This window comes from Pseudophryne corroboree, chromosome 1 (assembly GCF_028390025.1).
Source record: "Pseudophryne corroboree isolate aPseCor3 chromosome 1, aPseCor3.hap2, whole genome shotgun sequence".
Taxonomy (NCBI): domain Eukaryota; kingdom Metazoa; phylum Chordata; class Amphibia; order Anura; family Myobatrachidae; genus Pseudophryne; species Pseudophryne corroboree.
The window spans coordinates 425415977-425433877 of record NC_086444.1 but is presented as its reverse complement, the minus strand read 5'-3'; the positions used below and the strand labels follow the sequence as shown (position 1 = coordinate 425433877).

The following is a 17901-nucleotide window of genomic DNA, read 5'->3' as shown; positions in this document are numbered from 1 at the left end:
TGTTCCAGTTTGTAACTCCATGTTTGTTTATTAAGCATTGTATGTTAAGCATAATGAGCGTTAATTGATGTTTAATGGTTGTTAATTTTGCAGTGGACAATTCAACAGTCTGAATGAGCAGTGTACTTAATCAATGCTATTGTCAGGCTATAACAATGTAGTTTATTTTGTACTTTTTACTCATTTAGATTTTCTTGTTTGAAGAGGGTTATCAAAGAGACTCTAGCTAGCAGGAGCTGAAAATCAGAAAATAAATTCAAAATCTTTTGACCACATTTTGATAGCAAACATCGTTTAGCTGTACTCATTAGTTTATTGACAAAAAATATGATCTGTAGATTTAAAGAATTTTATATTATGTCACGACTAATAAAGGACGCTGCACTTTGCAAGAAAATAGATACCGAGGCATTTTGCATATGGCGACCTATTTTCAGCATAGGATGAGCCACTGGGTATTTTGCAGTCTTCCGGATTTAGCTGTTCTCCAGGGAGTGTGGGACTGAAAGAAGAGTTACCAGAAGTAGGAGGGTCTTACAGATAGCTGCTTGTGTTTTCAACAGGAGTTAGTCAGGACTGGTGTACAAAGTACGAGTACAGAATTGAAGTAAATGTATGACAGCACAGAGCAGTACAATTTGCTATTATGATACCATGTAAATAAAATATATATGATATTAGAGAACAGACTACTTTAAAATACCTAAAAAAGAGTCAATTACTACAGGGAAAAAAATAAGAATTTACTCACCGGTAATTCTATTTCTCGTAGTCCGTAGTGGATGCTGGGAACTCCGTAAGGACCATGGGGAATAGCGGGCTCCGAAGGAGGCTGGGCACTCTAGAAAGATTTAGGACTACCTGGTGTGCACTGGCTCCTCCCACCATGACCCTCCTCCAAGCCTCAGTTAGGACACCGTGCCCGGACGAGCAGACATAATAAGGAAGGATTTAGAATCCCGGGTAAGACTCTTACCAGCCACACCAATCACACCGTACAACTCGTGATACTATATCCAGTTTGACAGTATGAAAACAACTGAACCTCTCAACAGATGGCTCAACAATAACCCTTTAGTTAACAATAATAAGAATTTACTTACCGATAATTCTATTTCTCGTAGTCCGTAGTGGATGCTGGGGACTCCGTCAGGACCATGGGGAATAGCGGGCTCCGCAGGAGACAGGGCACATCTAAAAAGCTTTTTAGGTCACATGGTGTGTACTGGCTCCTCCCCCTATGACCCTCCTCCAAGCCTCAGTTAGGTACTGTGCCCGGACGAGCGTACACAATAAGGAAGGATCTTGAATCCCGGGTAAGACTCATACCAGCCACACCAATCACACCGTACAACTTGTGATCTGAACCCAGTTAACAGTATGATAACAAAACGAAGTAGCCTCCGAAAAGATGGCTCACAACAATAGTAATAACCCGATTTTTGTAACAATAACTATGTACAAGCATTGCAGACAATCCGCACTTGGGATGGGCGCCCAGCATCCACTACGGACTACGAGAAATAGAATTATCGGTAAGTAAATTCTTATTTTCTCTAACGTCCTAGTGGATGCTGGGGACTCCGTCAGGACCATGGGGATTATACCAAAGCTCCCAAACGGGCGGGAGAGTGCGGATGACTCTGCAGCACCGAATGAGAGAACTCCAGGTCCTCCTTAGCCAGAGTATCAAAATTAGTAAAATTTTACAAACGTGTTCTCCCCTGACCACGTAGCTGCTCGGCAAAGTTGTAATGCCGAGACTCCTCGGGCAGCCGCCCAGGATGAGCCCACCTTCCTTGTGGAATGGGCATCTACATATTTCGTCTGTGGCAGGCCTGCCACAGAATGTGCAAGCTGAATTGTACTACAAATCCAGCGTGCAATAGACTGCTTAGAAGCATGAGCACCCAACTTGTTGGGTGTATACAGTATAACAGCAAGTCAGACTTTCTGACTCCAGCCGTCCTAACTATATATATATATATATATATATATTTTTAGGGCCCTGACCACGTCTAGTAACTTGGAGTCCTCCAAGTCCCTAGTAGCCGCAGGCACCACAAGAGGTTGTTTCAGGTGAAAACGCTGACACCCCTTCATGAAGAAACTGGAGACGAGTCCCAGTTCTGTCCTGTTCAAATGGAAAATTTTAATATGGGCTTTTGTAAGACAAAGCCGCCCATTCTGACAATCGCCTGGCCGAGGCCAGGGCTAACAACATGGTCACTTCCCATGTGAGATATTTGTCAACAGCATGGTCACTTTCCATGTGAGATATTTCAAATCCACAGATTTGAGCGGTTCAAACCAATATGATTTTAAGAAATCCCAACACTATGTTGAGATCTCACGGTGCCCCTAGGGGCACAAAAAAGCTGTATATGCAATACATCCTTTACAATCTGGACTTCAGGAACTGAAGTCAATTCTTTCTGGAAGAAAATCTACAGGGCCGAAATTTAAATGTTAATGAACCCCAATTTGAGGTCCAAAACACTCCTGTTTTCAGGAAGTGTAGAAATCGACCTAGTTGAATTTCCGTCGTGGAGCCTTCCTGGCCTCACCCACGCAACATATTTTCACCACATGTGGTGATGACGTTGTGCGGTCACCTCCTTCCTGGCTTTGACCAGGGTAGGTATGACCTCTTATGGAATGCCTTTTCCCCTCAGGATCCGGCATTCAACCGCCATGCCGTCAAACGCAGCCGCGGTAAGTCTTGGAATAGACATGGTACTTGCTGAATCAAGTCCCTTCTTAGCTCCCCAGGCCCTTAGTCCTCTGTGAGCATTTCTTGAAGTTCCGGGTACCAAGTCCCTCTTGGCCAATCCGGAGCCACTAGTATAGTTCATACTCCTCTATGTCTTATAATTCTCAATACCCTGGTTATGAGAAACAGAGGAGGGAACACATACACAGACTGGTACACCCACGGTGTTACCAGAACATCCACAGCTATCGCCTGAAGGTCTCATGACCTGGCGGAATACCTGTCCCGTTTTTGTTCGGGCGGGACGCCATCATGTCCACCTTTGGTCTTTGCCAACGGTCCACAATCATGTTGAAAAACTTCCCTATGAAGTTTCCACTCTCCCGGGTGGAGGTCATGCCTGCTGAGGAAGTCTGCTTCCCAGTCGTCCACTCCCGGAAAGAACACTGCTGACAGTGCTATCACATGATTTTCCGCCTAGCGAAAAATCCTTGCAGTTTTCACTGCCCTCCTGCTTCTTGTGCCGCCCTTCTGTTTACGTGGGCGACTGCCGTGATGTTATCCCACTGGATCAATACCGGCTGACCTTGAAGCAGAGGTCTAGCTAAGTTTAGAGCATTATAAATTTGCTCTAAGCTTATTTATGCGGAGAGAATTCTCCAGACTTAATCACACTTCCCTGGAAATTTTTTCCCTGTGTGACTGTTCCCCAGCCTCTCAGGCTGGCCTCCGTGGTCACCGGCATCCAATCCTGAATGCCGAATCTGCGGCCCTCTAGAAGATGAGCACTCTGTAATCACCACAGGAGAGACACCCTTTTCCTTGGATATAGGGTTATCCGCTGATGCATCTGAGGATGCGATCCGGACCATTTGTCCAGCAGATCCCACTGAAGAGTTCTTGCGGGAAATCTGCCGAATGGAATTGCTTCGTAATAAGCCACCATTTTTACCAGGACTCTTGTGCAATGATGCACTGACACTTTTCCTGGTTTTAGGAGGATCCCGATTAGCTCGGATAACTCCCTGGTTTTCTCCACTGGGAGAAACACGTTTTTCTGGACTGTGTCCAGAATCTTCCCTAGGAACAGTAGACGTGTCGTCGGAAAAAGCTGCGATTTTGGAATATTTAGAATCCACTCGTGCTGTCGTAGAACTACTTAAGATAGTGCTACTCCGACCTCCAACTGTTCTCTGGACCTTGCCCTTATCAGGAAAGCGTCCATGTTTCTTTTAAGAAAAATCATCATACCGGCCATTACCTTGGTAAAGACCCGGGGCGCCGTGGACCATCCAAACGGTAGCGTCTGAACTGATAGTGACAGTTCTGTACCAGGAACCTGAAGTACCCTTGGTGAGAAGGGCAAATTTGGACCTGTAGGTAAACGTCCCTGATATCCAGTGACATCATATCGTCCCCTTCTTCCTGGTTCGCTATCACTGCTCCGAGTGACTCCATCTTGATTTGAACGCTTGTATGTAAGTGTTCAAATATTTCAGATCTCACCGAGCCGGTTGGCTTCAGTACCACAATATAGTGTGGAATACTACCCCCTTCCTTGTTGTAAGAAGGGTACTTTGATTATCACCTGCTGGGAATACAGCCTGTGAATTGTGTGAGGGGGAGACGTCTCGAATTTCCAATGTACCCCTGGGATATTACATGTAGGATCCCGGAGTTCCCTTGCGAGTGTTGCTGAAACTCTTGAGATGACCCCCTACCGCACCTGAGTCCGCTTGTACGGCCCCAGCGTTATGCTGCGGACTTGGCAGAAGCCGTGAGGAGCTTCTGTTCCTGGGAATGAGCTGCTTGCTGCAGTCTTCTTCCCTTTCCTCTCCCCCTGGGCAGATATGACTGGCCTTCGCCCGCCTGCCCGTATGGGGACGAAAGGACTGAGACTGAAAAGACTGTGTCCTTTTCTGCCAATATGTGACTCGGGGTAACAAAAGGTGGATTTTTCAGCTGTTGCCATGGCCACCAGGTCCAATGGACCGCCCCTTTATACGGCAATACTTCCATATGCCGTCTGGAATCTGCCTCACCTGACCACTGTCGTGTCTTCGTCTGGCAGATATGTACATCACATTTACTCTTTGATGCCAGAATGCAAATATGCCTCTGCGCATCACACATATATAGAAATGCATCCCTAAAATGCTCTATAGACAATAAAATCCTGTCCCTGTCAAGGGTATCAAAATTTTCAGTCAGGAAATCCGACCAAGCCCCCTCAGCGCTGCACATCCAGGCTGAGGCGATTGCTGGTCGTAGTATAACACCAGTATGTGTGTATATACTGTTATGATATTTTTCAGCTTCCTATCAGCTGGCTCCTTGAGGGCGGCCGTATCTGGAAACGGTAACGCCATGTTTTTTATATGCGTGTGAGCGCCTTGTCCACCCTAAGGTGTGTTTTCCAACTCGCCCTTACTACTGGCGGGAAAAAGGGTATACCGCCCATAACTTTCTGTCGGAGGAACCCCACGTATCATCACACACTTCATTTAATTTATCTGATTCAGGCAAAACTACAAGTAGTTTATTCCCACCCTACAAAATACCCTTATTTGTGGTACTTGTGGTATCAGAAATACGTAACACCTCCTTCATTGCCCTTAACATGTAACTTGTGGCCCTAAAGGAAAAATACGTTTGTTTCTTCACCGTCGACACTGGGGTCAGTGTCCGTGTCAGTGTCTGTCGACCGACTGAGGTAAATGGGCGTTTTTACAAGCCCCTGACGGTGTCTGAGACGCCTGGACCGATACTAATTTGTCCCCCGGCTGTCTCATGTCGTCAACCGGCTTGCAGCGTGTTGACATTATCACGTAATTCCATAAGTAAGCCATCCATTCTGGTGTCGACTCCCTAGAGAGTGACATCACCATTACAGGCAATTTTCTCCGTCTCCTCACCAACATTTTCCTCATACATGTCGACACACACGTACCGACCTACAGCACACACATACAGGGAATGCTCTGATAGAGGACAGGACCCACTAGCCCTTTGGGGAGACAGAGGTAGAGTTTGCCAGCACACACCAAAAGCGCCATAATGTATATAACAACCCTAGAAGGTGTTGTTTCTATATATGGGCTCTTAATATATAATTATATCGCCAATTTATGCCCCCCTTCTCTTTAACCCTGTTTCTGTAGTGCAGGGGAGAGTGGGAGCCTTCCTCACCAGCGGAGCTGGTCAGGAAAATGGCGCTGAGTGCTGAGGAGAATAAGCTCCGCCCCTTTCACGGCGGGCTTTTCTCCCGGTTATTAGGAAAACTGGCCTGGGTTAAATACATACATATAGCTTTAATGGCTATATGTGATGTATTTATTTGCCAAATAGGTATTTATATTGCTGCCCAGGGCGCCCCCAGCAGCGCCCTGCACCCTCCGTGACCGTGTCAGTGAGCCGTGTAGCAACAATGGCGCACAGCTGCAGTGCTGTGCGCTACCTCTCTGAAGACTGTGAAGTCTTCTGCCGCCTGTTTCCGGACCTCCGTTCCGCCGTCTTTCTTCAGCGTCTGTAAGGGGGATCGGCGGCGCGGCTCCGGGACGAACCCCAGGCTGACCTGTGTTCCGACTCCCTCTGGAGCTCAGTGTCCAGTAGCCTAAAACTTCAATCCTCCTGCACGCAGGTGAGTTGCAAGTCTCTCCCCTAAGTCCCTCGTTGCAGTGATCCTGTCGCCAGCAGGAATCACTGATTAGAAACCTAAAAAAAAACTTTACTAAACAGCTCCTTAAGAGAGCCATCCAGTTTGCACCCTTCTCGGACGGGCACAAAAACCTAACTGAGGCTTGGAGGAGGGTCATAGGGGGAGGAGCCAGTACACACCATGTGACCTAAAAAGCTTTTTAGATGTGCCCTGTCTCCTGCGGAGCCCGCTATTCCCCATGGTCCTGACGGAGTCCCCAGCATCCACTAGGACGTTAGAGAAAACTATTTACAAGTATTGCAGACAATCCGCACTTGGGATGGGCGCCCAGCATCCACTACGGACTACGAGAAATAGAATTACCGGTGAGTAAATTCTTATTTTCTCTGACGTCCTAGTGGATGCTGGGAACTCCGTAAGGACCATGGGGATTATACCAAAGCTCCCAAACGGGCGGGAGAGTGCGGATGACTCTGCAGCACCGAATAAGAGAACTCCAGGTCCTCCTCAGCCAGGGTATCAAATTTGTAGAATTTTGCAAACGTGTTTGCCCCTGACCAAGTAGCTGCTCGGCAAAGTTGTAAAGCCGAGACCCCTCGGGCAGCCGCCCAAGATGAGCCCACCTTCCTTGTGGAATGGGCATTCACAGACTTTGGCTGTGGCAGGCCTGCCACAGAATGTGCAAGCTGAATTGTACTACAAATCCAGCGAGCAATAGACTGCTTAGAAGCAGGAGCACCCAGCTTGTTGGGTGCATACAGGATAAACAGCGAGTCAGATTTTCTGACTCCAGCCGTCCTGGAAACATATATTTTCAGGGCCCTGACAACGTCTAGCAACTTGGAGTCCTCCAAATCCTTAGTAGCCGCAGGTACCACAATAGGCTGGTTCAGGTGAAACGCTGACACCACCTTAGGGAGAAATTGGGGACGAGTCCTCAATTCCGCCCTATCCATATGGAAAATCAGATAAGGGCTTTTACATGATAAAGCCGCCAATTCTGACACTCGCCTGCCTGAAGCCAAGGCCAATAACATGACCACTTTCCACGTGAGATATTTCAGATCCACGGTTTTTAGTGGCTCAAACCAATGTGATTTTAAGAAGCTCAACATCACGTTGAGATCCCAAGGTGCCACAGGAGGCACAAATGGGGGCTGAATATGCAGCACTCCTTTCACAAATGTCTGAACTTCAGGTACTGAAGCTAGTTCTTTTTGAAAGAAAATCGACAGAGCCGAGATCTGTACTTTAATGGAGCCTAGTTTTAGGCCCATATTCACTCCTGCTTGCAGGAAATGCACCATGCAACATATTTCCGCCATATGCGGTGATAATGCTTTGCCGTAACATCTTTCCTGGCCTTAATAAGCGTAGGAATGACTTCTTCCGGAATACCCTTTTCGTTTAATATCCGGTGTTCAACCGCCATGCCGTCAAACGCAGCCGCGGTAAGTCTTGGAACAGACAGGGCCCCTGCTGTAGCAGGTCCTGTCTGAGCGGTAGAGGCCACGGGTCCTCTGAGAGCATCTCTTGAAGTTCCGGGTACCACGCTCGTCTTGGCAAATCCGGAACCACGAGAATGGTGTTTACTCCTCTCTTTCTTATTATTCTCAATACCTTTGGTATGAGAGGCAGAGGAGGGAACACATAAACCGACTGGTACACCCACGGTGTCACTAGAGCGTCCACAGCTACCGCCTGAGGGTCCCTTGACCTGGCGCAATATCTTTTTAACTTTTTGTTGAGGCGGGACGCCATCATGTCCACCTGTGGTTTTTCCCAACGGTTTACCAGCATCTGAAATACTTCTGGATGAAGTCCCCACTCTCCCGGGTGGAGGTCGTGTCTGCTGAGGAAGTCTGCTTCCCAGTTGTCCACTCCCGGAATGAACACTGCTGACAGTGCTAGTACATGATTCTCCGCCCATCGGAGAATTTTTGTGGCTTCTGCCATCGCCATCCTGCTTCTTGTGCCGCCCTGTCGATTTACATGGGCGACTGCCGTGATGTTGTCTGACTGGATCAGTACCGGCTGGTGTAGAAGCAGGGATTTTGCTTGACTTAGGGCATTGTAGATGGCCCTTAGTTCCAGAATATTTATGTGAAGGGAAGTCTCCTGACTCGACCATAGTCCTTGGAAGTTTCTTCCCTGTGTGACTGCCCCCCAGCCTCGAAGGCTGGCATCCGTGGTCACCAGGACCCAGTCCTGTATGCCGAATCTGCGGCCCTCTAGAAGATGGGCACTCTGCAGCCACCACAGTAGAGACACCCTGGTTCTTGGAGACAGGGTTATCAAGCGATGCATCTGAAGATGCGATCCGGACCACTGGTCCAACAGGTCCCACTGAAAGATTCTGGCATGGAACCTGCCGAAGGGAATTGCTTCGTAAGAAGCCACCATCTTTCCCAGGACCCGCGTGCAGCGATGCACTGACACCTGTTTTGGTTTCAGGAGGTCTCTGGCTAGAGATGACAACTCCCTGGCTTTCTCCTCCGGGAGAAACACTTTCTTCTGGACTGTATCCAGAATCATACCCAGGAACAGTAGCCATGTCGTCGGAACCAGCTGTGACTTTGGGATATTCAGAATCCAGCCGTGCTGGTGCAGCACCTCCTGAGATAGTGCTACTCCCACCAACAACTGTTCCTTGGACCTCGCTTTTATTAGGAGATCGTCCAAGTACGGGATAATTAAAACACCCTTTCTTCGAAGGAGTATCATCATTTCCGCCATAACCTTGGTGAATACCCTCGGTGCCGTGGACAGTCCAAACGGCAGCGTCTGGAATTGGCAATGGCAATCCTGTACCACAAATCTGAGGTACTCCTGGTGAGGATGGTAAATGGGGACATGCAAGTAAGCATCCTTGATGTCCAGGGATACCATGTAATCCCCCTCGTCCAGGCTTGCAATAACCGCCCTGAGCGATTCCATCTTGAACTTGAATTTCTTTATGTACGTGTTCAAGGATTTCAAATTTAGAATGGGTCTCACCGAACCGTCCGGTTTCGGTACCACAAATAGTGTGGAATAATAACCCCGGCCTTGTTGAAGTAGGGGTACCTTGATTATCACCTGCTGGGAATACAGCTTGTGAATTGCCGCTAGCACCGCCTCCCTGTCTGAGGGAGCAATCGGCAAGGCAGATTTTAGGAACCGGTGGGGTGGGGACGCCTCGAATTCCAGCTTGTACCCCTGAGATACTATTTGCAGGATCCAGGGATCCACCTGTGAGCGAACCCACTGATCGCTGAAATTTTTGAGGCGACCCTCCACCGTACCAGGCTCCGCCAGTGGAGCCCCACAGTCATGCGGCGGACTTGGACGAGGAAGCGGGGGAGGACTTTTGCTCCTGGGAACCTGCTGTTTGTTGCAGCCTTTTTCCCCTACCTCTGCCTCTGGACAGAAAGGACCCGCCTTTTCCACGCCTGTTTTTCTGGGTCCGAAAGGACTGAACCTGATAAAACGGCACCTTCTTAGGCCGTGAGGGAACATGGGGTAAAAATGCTGACTTCCCAGACGTTGCTGTGGAAACTAGGTCCGAGAGACCATCCCCAAATAATTCCTCACCCTTATATGGTAACACTTCCATGTGCTTTTTTGAATCTGCATCTCCTGTCCACTGGCGAGTCCATAAGCCTCTCCTAGCAGAAATGGACAATGCACTTACTTTAGATGCCAGTCGGCAGATTTCCCTTTGTGCATCTCTCATATATAAGACTGAGTCTTTTATATGGTCTATGGTTAACAGGATCGTGTCTCTGTCTAATGTGTCAATATTTTCTGACAGTTTATCTGACCACGCAGCGGCAGCACTGCACATCCAAGCTGACGCAATAGCTGGCCTAAGTATAATGCCTGTGTGTGTATATACAGACTTCAGGATCGCCTCATGCTTTCTATCAGCAGGTTCCTTGAGGGCGGCCGTATCCGGAGACGGTAGTGCCACCTTTTTAGACAAACGTGTGAGCGCTTTATCCACCCTAGGAGGTGTTTCCCAACGTGACCTATCCTCTGGCGGGAAAGGGAACGCCATTAGTACCTTCTTAGGAATTACCAATTTTTTATCAGGGAAAGCCCACGCTTCTTCACACACTTCATTTAATTCCTCTGACGGGGGAAAAACTACGGGTAGTTTTTTCTCCCCAAACATAATACCCTTTTTTGTGGTACCTGTATTTATATCAGAAATGTGTAACACCTCTTTCATTGCCTCAATCATGCAGTGAATGGCCTTAGTGGGCATCAGGTTAGACTCATCGTCGTCGACACTGGTGTCAGTATCAGTGTCGACATCTGGGTCTGCTTGAGGTAGCAGGCGTTTTAGAGCCCCTGACGACCCATGCGACGCCTGGGCAGGCACGAGCTGAGAAGTCGGCTGTCCCACATTTGGCATGTCGTCGATTTTTTTATATAAGGAGTCTATACGTGCACTCATTACTTTCCATAAGCCCATCCACTCAGGTGTCTGCCCCGCAGGGGGTGACATCCCTTCTAAAGGCATCTGCTCCGCCTCCACATCATTATCCTCATCAAACATGTCGACACAGCCGTACCGACACACCGCACACACACAAGGGATGCTCCGAATGAGGACAGGACCCACAAAAGCCCTTTGGGGGGACAGAGTGAGAGTATGCCAGCACACACCAGAGCGCTATATAATGCAGGGACTAACTGAGTTATGTCCCCTATAGCTGCTTTTTATATTATATATATTGCGCCTAAATTTTGTGCCCCCCCTCTCTGTTTTTACCCTGTTCTGAAGTGTAGACTGCAGGGGAGAGCCAGGGAGCTTCCTTCCAGCGGATCTGTGAAGGAGAAATGGCGCCAGTGTGTCTGAGGGAGATAGCTCCGCCCCTTTTCCGCGGCCTATTCTCCCGCTTTTTCCTGGATTCTGGCAGGGGTATTTACCACATATATAGCCTCTGGGGCTATATATTGTGGTATTTTGCCAGCCAAGGTGTTTTTTATTGCTGCTCAGGGCGCCCCCCCCCAAGCGCCCTGCACCCTCAGTGACCGGAGTGTGAAGTGTGCATGAGGAGCAATGGCGCACAGCTGCAGTGCTGTGCGCTACCTTGGTGAAGACTGATGTCTTCTGCCGCCGTTTTTCTGGACCTCTTCTTGCTTCTGGCTCTGTAAGGGGGACGGCGGCGCGGCTCCGGGACCGAACACCAAGGACTGGGCCTGCGGTCGATCCCTCTGGAGCTAATGGTGTCCAGTAGCCTAAGAAGCCCAATCCGGCTGCAAGCAGGCGAGTTCGCTTCTTCTCCCCTTAGTCCCTCGCTGCAGTGAGCCTGTTGCCAGCAGGTCTCACTGAAAATAAAAAACCTAAACTATACTTTCTTTCTAAGGGCTCAGGAGAGCCCCTAGTGTGCATCCAACCTCGGCCGGGCACGAAATCTAACTGAGGCTTGGAGGAGGGTCATGGTGGGAGGAGCCAGTGCACACCAGGTAGTCATAAATCTTTCTAGAGTGCCCAGCCTCCTTCGGAGCCCGCTATTCCCCATGGTCCTTACGGAGTTCCCAGCATCCACTAGGACGTCAGAGAAAAAAAAATTCACCCTGTAAAGGTGATTAGTCCAAAAGCATTCCCTCATAGTGAAGTCCAGAGAGTCAAGGCCATTCTTCCCATAAAGCAAGGGGTGCGGATTTTGTCTCAGGGGGCACCATCATAGGGGAAGCAGAGACTTTACCAAGTAGAAGAGGGTGAAGTGCACCTGCCAGTGGTCAGTTCTAATATGTATGCGCCCAAAAGTGGGTGGGGTTTATTATGTCCAGCTTTCACATGTCATATGTTGGGAGGTATGCATTGCAACGTGGTCAGTCCTGTAGGAATTTGTATTATTTTCTTTGCTTTTCTAACAACTATGGGGTCTATTTACTAAGCACTTTATGGAGAGAAAGTGGACGGATATAAAGTAAAGCTGATTGGCTGGCACTTTATCTCCATCCAAGGCTTAGTAAATAGACACCTATAACTGGGGAGTGTAATGCCCAGCAGTGCCCAACAATCATTCAAACACTTCATAGCCAGCATAACCAAACCCAGCATGCCCAGCAGTGTTCACCAAATTATACAAACCTGGCCAATAATTCCCAGCACTGTATGCTCACTGTTGCTCGTAGGATAGGCTGGGTTCTCCACTGTCACAGCAACTACTGCCATACGGCCTGATTCACAGTTGTACGCTAATGCTGCCGCAGATGTTAGTTTTGATTCAGAGGATGTGTGAAAATATGCTAACATGTAACAGCCTCAGGGATTTGTACAGACACCCGCCAGAGGCTTCGCAGCTGCCCGCAACTACATACACATACCCAGCATCAATACAGATCCAGGAAACATTGACTGCCTGCGTAAGTCTTTTGGTTTTCGGAATGGCAAATGCAACTTAAACACCGGAGACGCTCAGTCCCAGTCAGGGGCGTTTTAAGAGAGGAGGAGGCCAGTGTGCAGCCTTCTGCATCAGGGGCCCCCACCTCTCTGACCAAAGCACAAGGTTTTAATACTTACCTCTCCGGAATCCCCCGGCGGTGCCATCCTTCTCCACAGCGGCAATAGAATCTGAGCACAGACTCTATTGCGCATGCACAAACCTCCGGGAACACGGAGCGGTAGCCATTTTCCTGAAGATTTTCCTAATGCGCATGCGTGAATCTCCGGAAAAATGTCCGCCATGCCACCTTTGCAGTGTTTTCAGCATGCACAATAGAATTTGTTCCCCCTAGTGTTCAGACTCTACTGCGCTGCCGAGAAGGGATGGCTCCGACGGGGGACTCCAGATAGGTAAGTAATAAACAAGTGGGTGCAGTGTGTGCGGGGTGGGCCCCCCTGGACCCATGTGCTCCGCACACTGCACCCATTATAGATACGCCAATGGTCCCGGTACACCTACATTTTTGCCGCCACTCCCCGTCAACCACTTGCAAATGATTCCTCACTGACCGTAATTGCAATTCAATCACCGCGGGTGTGCACTGCAGCACTGACTCATGCGCAGGTTACTGATAATAGGGAAAACATCACCACAGCACACAACTATGAATCAAGCCCATTGATATGGAAGAAGGCACCAGGATACAGTAGATTATGTTAGTCGAGGATTTTATTTCAGTTTTGTTTTTCCAATTGCTTCTGACTTTTTGTTTCTAAGTTTTGGGATGTATGAATATGATAATATTTGCAATTGGAATGCCAGTAATGAGACAAAAAAAACTCTGGGGAGAAGGCATGCAGTTTACAGTGACTTGTTACCCTGACAAAAAAAGCTGGAATGTAATTAATTTAATTTTAGTAAAAAGAGGGCAAAATGTAAATATGTACATATATGTACGTTCCTAAAGAGAAACGTGGGCTTGTAAAGGGTCCTGTACAATATGTATCACAGCAGCGATTCTGCTCTTATGTTACACTGGTAGTGCGGTGTCAGGCTGTCATTATAGCTGCGCCACACTCCCAACACATCACCGACCAAAAGGGCAATTTTACTAAAGTGGCTGTGTTGCCTCTAGCAACCAGATTATAGCTACCATTTCTCTATTACATCACAGAAAATTATAAAATCTGATTGGTTGCTATGGGCAATACTGTCACTTTTAATTTTTAGAAACTTTAGTAAATCTGCCCAATCTAGTTGTCAGGAGCTTCACAGATCAGAAGCCTCTGGCAGCTATACTGATCAAAAGCTGTCCAGACAGGATGTAGTTACAAGACCAGCGTTCGGGATCCCGGCGATCAGTATACCGACGCTGGGATCCCGAACACCAGAATGCCGACAGGGGGCCGAGGGCTACTCCTACTTGTGGGTGTCCATGACACCCATAGACTGGGAATAGCACTGGGATCCGGTCTTTAGGTTGACTGCACTTAGGTCGACCACTATTGGTGGACATGGAAAGGGGTCGACGTGCTTTTTTAAAAACAAAATATTTTTCATTTTTGAACTTTTTCATACTTTACGATCCACATGGACTACGATCGGAAATAGTAACCTTGCCCGAAGTGCGAGCCATGCGAGAGGACATGGTGCACTAATTGGGGTTCCTGGTCACTGTACGAAGAAAACGACACCAAATTTTTGTTTTTACAAACTCATGTCGACCTTTTCTCATGTCGACTTAATGAACGTTGTTGACCTGTTTCTGGTGTCAGCCTACTCACTGTCGACCTAGTTACTGTCGACCCTATGATCCACACCCATAGCACCTGCGGTGAGCGTAGCAAGCCACCAAGCCTGCAGCGTGGCAAGCGCAGCAAGCCCACAAGGGGCTTTGTTGCACTTGCCCCCGTGACGGCATTCTGGCGTTCAGGATCCCAGCGGTCAGCACGCCGAAGCCAGGATCCCGAACGCCGGTCTCGCATACCCAATGTGTCCTGTCAGGTATGGGGAAAGCAATGTTGTGTTAATTTATCAAAGTGGTATACACTCTGCTTATCTTGATGGAGTTATGGGTACTTACCTGGTCTATGGTGTCCATGATCTTCAGGAAGTAATGCACATGTGCGCAGCATGGATAACACAGTGTTACTGGTAATGCGCGGCCTTATTGGCTTGTACATGCCCAGCGTGGAGAAAAGGGCAAATGTTTTCCTGGTCTGACCACAGACCAATTCGTTTCTGCTATATTGAGAAGCCTTTTATTGGTGTATTATGTTACCAGCAAAGGTTAATAAGAGATTGCACGGGGAAAGGGGGTTCGTGGATAATGTGTTACATCATGGGAGTGAGGGTTGAATGATAAATTGCACACTTCTTACTGCATAGCTACTGTACAATGCAATACAGTAAGTACCATAGACCCCAGATTACGTGATACAGGTCTCCATTTATTACGAATACTTACTGCTGGCAGCCCATTTTGTTTAGTTTCATTAGTGATACTAACGAATATGATGCCAGCATTTAACAAAACTCCCCTCTCTGAGGAGATTCAGGGACGGCCTTAAAAAACAGATACATAAGGACACCAAATAAAGCAACCCTGCAGCTTCTAGGGCCTATCTGACACCAGTCCATCTGCATATGCGCATTGAGCTTCAAACCAGTGGGGACTCAGCGAGCTTTGCTAAAGCCTGAAGGGATTTTGACGAGGCCCACTGCCGGCAATGGGAACCACACCATTAACGACACCTATAGATGGCGTAAGTGGCAGTGAAAAGCAGCAGTAAACTAAGCTTACTGCTGTTTTATAAATACAGAATAGTGGACACAGGGGGTAATTCAGAGTTGATCGCAGCAGCAAATTTGTTAGCAGTTGGGCAAAACCATGTGCACTGCAGGTGTGGCAGATATAACATGTGCAGAGAGATAGATTTGGGTGAGTTATTTTGTTTCTGTGCAGGGTAAATACTGGCTGCTTTATTTTTACACTGCAATTTAGATTTCAGTTTGAACACACCCCACCCAAATCTAACTCTCTCTGCACATGTTATATCTGCCTCCCCTGCAGTGCACATGGTTTTGCCTAACTGCGAACAAATTTGCTGCTGCGATCAACTCTGAATTACACCCATAATCCCTTGAGCAAGTGTAAAAGGTATTACATCTCATTCTTTTAGGCGCTTCCTAAATAGTCTTGTCCCCTTAGCGGTAGCACCAGTGACCCACTTATTTCTTGTTGTGTATATTTTACCCTTTTTCTGATGTATACAGGTTGACAAACAGGGACAATTAAGATCCAGTCTGACTAATACTAAAAACGCAGCAACTTTTAAATGATGCTACAAGGACAGAGATAGGTATTATCCAGTAATGGCGATGGGATGGGAGAGGGAACACATCACTGATGCTACAAAGCACTACTTACCCGAGCTGTACTTCGGTGGGTACGATGTACCCGAGCATTCTGCTGCAAGACAGCATCTGGCATTGCCCACATTCACCCTACCTGGAGCTCCTGCGCCCACTCACTTTCCCTGAACTTAATGACCTCCTCCTCTGGCAGCTACCAAATCTGCGCCCTACAACATCACAGTCACATCACTGTGTGGCTAGTGACTGGTCTGTAGCTGTGCTGGCTGGCGTGGGTCAGACTCAGAGCTGATGTAGGGATGTGGCTAGCGTGGTCAGTGCTGCTGTATTGTTGTGGCTGGTGCTCTGTAGCGCTGTGGTCAGTGCTGCTGTATTGCTGTGGCTGATGCTCTGTAGCGCTGTGGTCAGTGCTGCTGTATTGCTGTGGCTGATGCTCTGTAGCGCTGTGGTCAGTGCTGCTGTATTGCTGTGGCTGATGCTCTGTAGCGCTGTGGTCAGTGCTGCTGTATTGCTGTGGCTGATGCTCTGTAGCGCTGTGGTCAGTGCTGCTGTATTGCTGTGGCTGATGCTCTGTGGTCAGTGCTGCTGTATTGCTGTGGCTGATGCTCTGTAGCGCTGTGGCTGACTGGTGTGGCCAGAGCTGTAGCTGGGGAACAAGGGAAAGCTGCTCCTTCATCTGACTTCCTGCGGCCGCGACCCCTATCTGCCTGCGCAGCCCAACCCGTCCCCGTCCTGTGATCTCTGCTACCAGGACAGACCCCGGGACTCGGATGACCCCGGCATCTAAAAAAAAGATTTAAAAAATCCTGGACTTGTCCTGGCAAATAGAAGACTGCTGGCAGTACAGTATATGGGTATTGATGTGAGCTTTTAGTATCAGACATTTCTTCTCATAGAAACCACGTATTGACTTATCTGTTCCCGTAACTGCAATAATAATCCCTAGTACACGCAGGCTCTCCCACCCCCGCTCCTGAAGTTGTATTAGTGCTATTGTTAACTCTGCTACTACGTTACACACAGGCATCCCTGTAACGCCGCACGCAGCAGCACATAGGACTAGGGAGAAAACTACAACTCCCATGACGCAGCAGCAGCAGGGCGGTGACGTTACAGCATCCAGTGTATATAGGCCTATAGTGCTGCACACTAGCACTACTGCCCCTACTTTGCCTCACACTGTATGCAGATACTCTGTACACATTATAGCCTAGGGTTCCGTGTGGGCAATCTAACCTAGTCTTTACAGTCCTGAGCCTGACCTTCTGTGTTATAGAGAATACTTCACCCCTTCTGCAGGCAAACCCCCATTTACACACCTTCCAGTAATGTACAATCCCTATTTCAGTTCAGTGCAGAGCCGGCCATAGGCAAACTAGGCAATTGCCTAGGGCATTTGATATGCCTAGGGGCATCAGCAGCTTCTGCTGATTAAAATGATATGCGGCATGCCTATATTCTGTGTGACCGCGGCTGTATCTGCATATGAAATGCTATGTTACAGTGTATTCCTGGAAATCACTGTAACGTAGCATTTTGTATGCAGATACAGCCGCAGTCACACACAGAATATAAGTATACCACATATAATTTTAATCAGCAGAAGCTGCTTGTGCATCCTAGCAACATAGCAATGGAAATAGGATGCATTTTCCTATAAAAAGGTGCCCGACATTAGCATTGAGGCAAGATTTATGAGGACACATCTGTATCCAAGCAGAGACCGAGGTCACAGTGTTAGTGGCAGTTTGAGTGCTGTGTGCATGTGAGTG

General features: G+C 48.1%; 1 protein-coding gene and 1 long non-coding RNA gene across 11 annotated transcripts in view; one reads left to right on the top strand and one right to left on the bottom strand.

Moving 5' to 3' along the window:
* Window positions 1-17901, bottom strand: part of LOC134890190 (uncharacterized) — a 594901-nt gene that overhangs the window by 115750 nt on the left and 461250 nt on the right. The gene's annotated exons all lie outside the window — the stretch shown is intronic.
* Window positions 1-17901, top strand: part of ZNF219 (zinc finger protein 219) — an 81109-nt gene that overhangs the window by 43929 nt on the left and 19279 nt on the right. Inside the window, exon 1 of one of the 9 annotated variants that reach the window (XM_063913420.1) lies at window positions 15376-15519. The exons of 4 other annotated variants lie outside the window; for them this stretch is intronic. The gene's annotated coding sequence lies outside the window, so the exon portion shown is untranslated. Of the gene's footprint in view, window positions 1-15375; window positions 15520-15825; window positions 15915-16163; window positions 16200-16588; window positions 16992-17901 lie in introns of those variants that run through there. 4 more of the 9 variants (XM_063913422.1, XM_063913426.1, XM_063913421.1 and 1 more) reach the window with 4 other exon arrangements.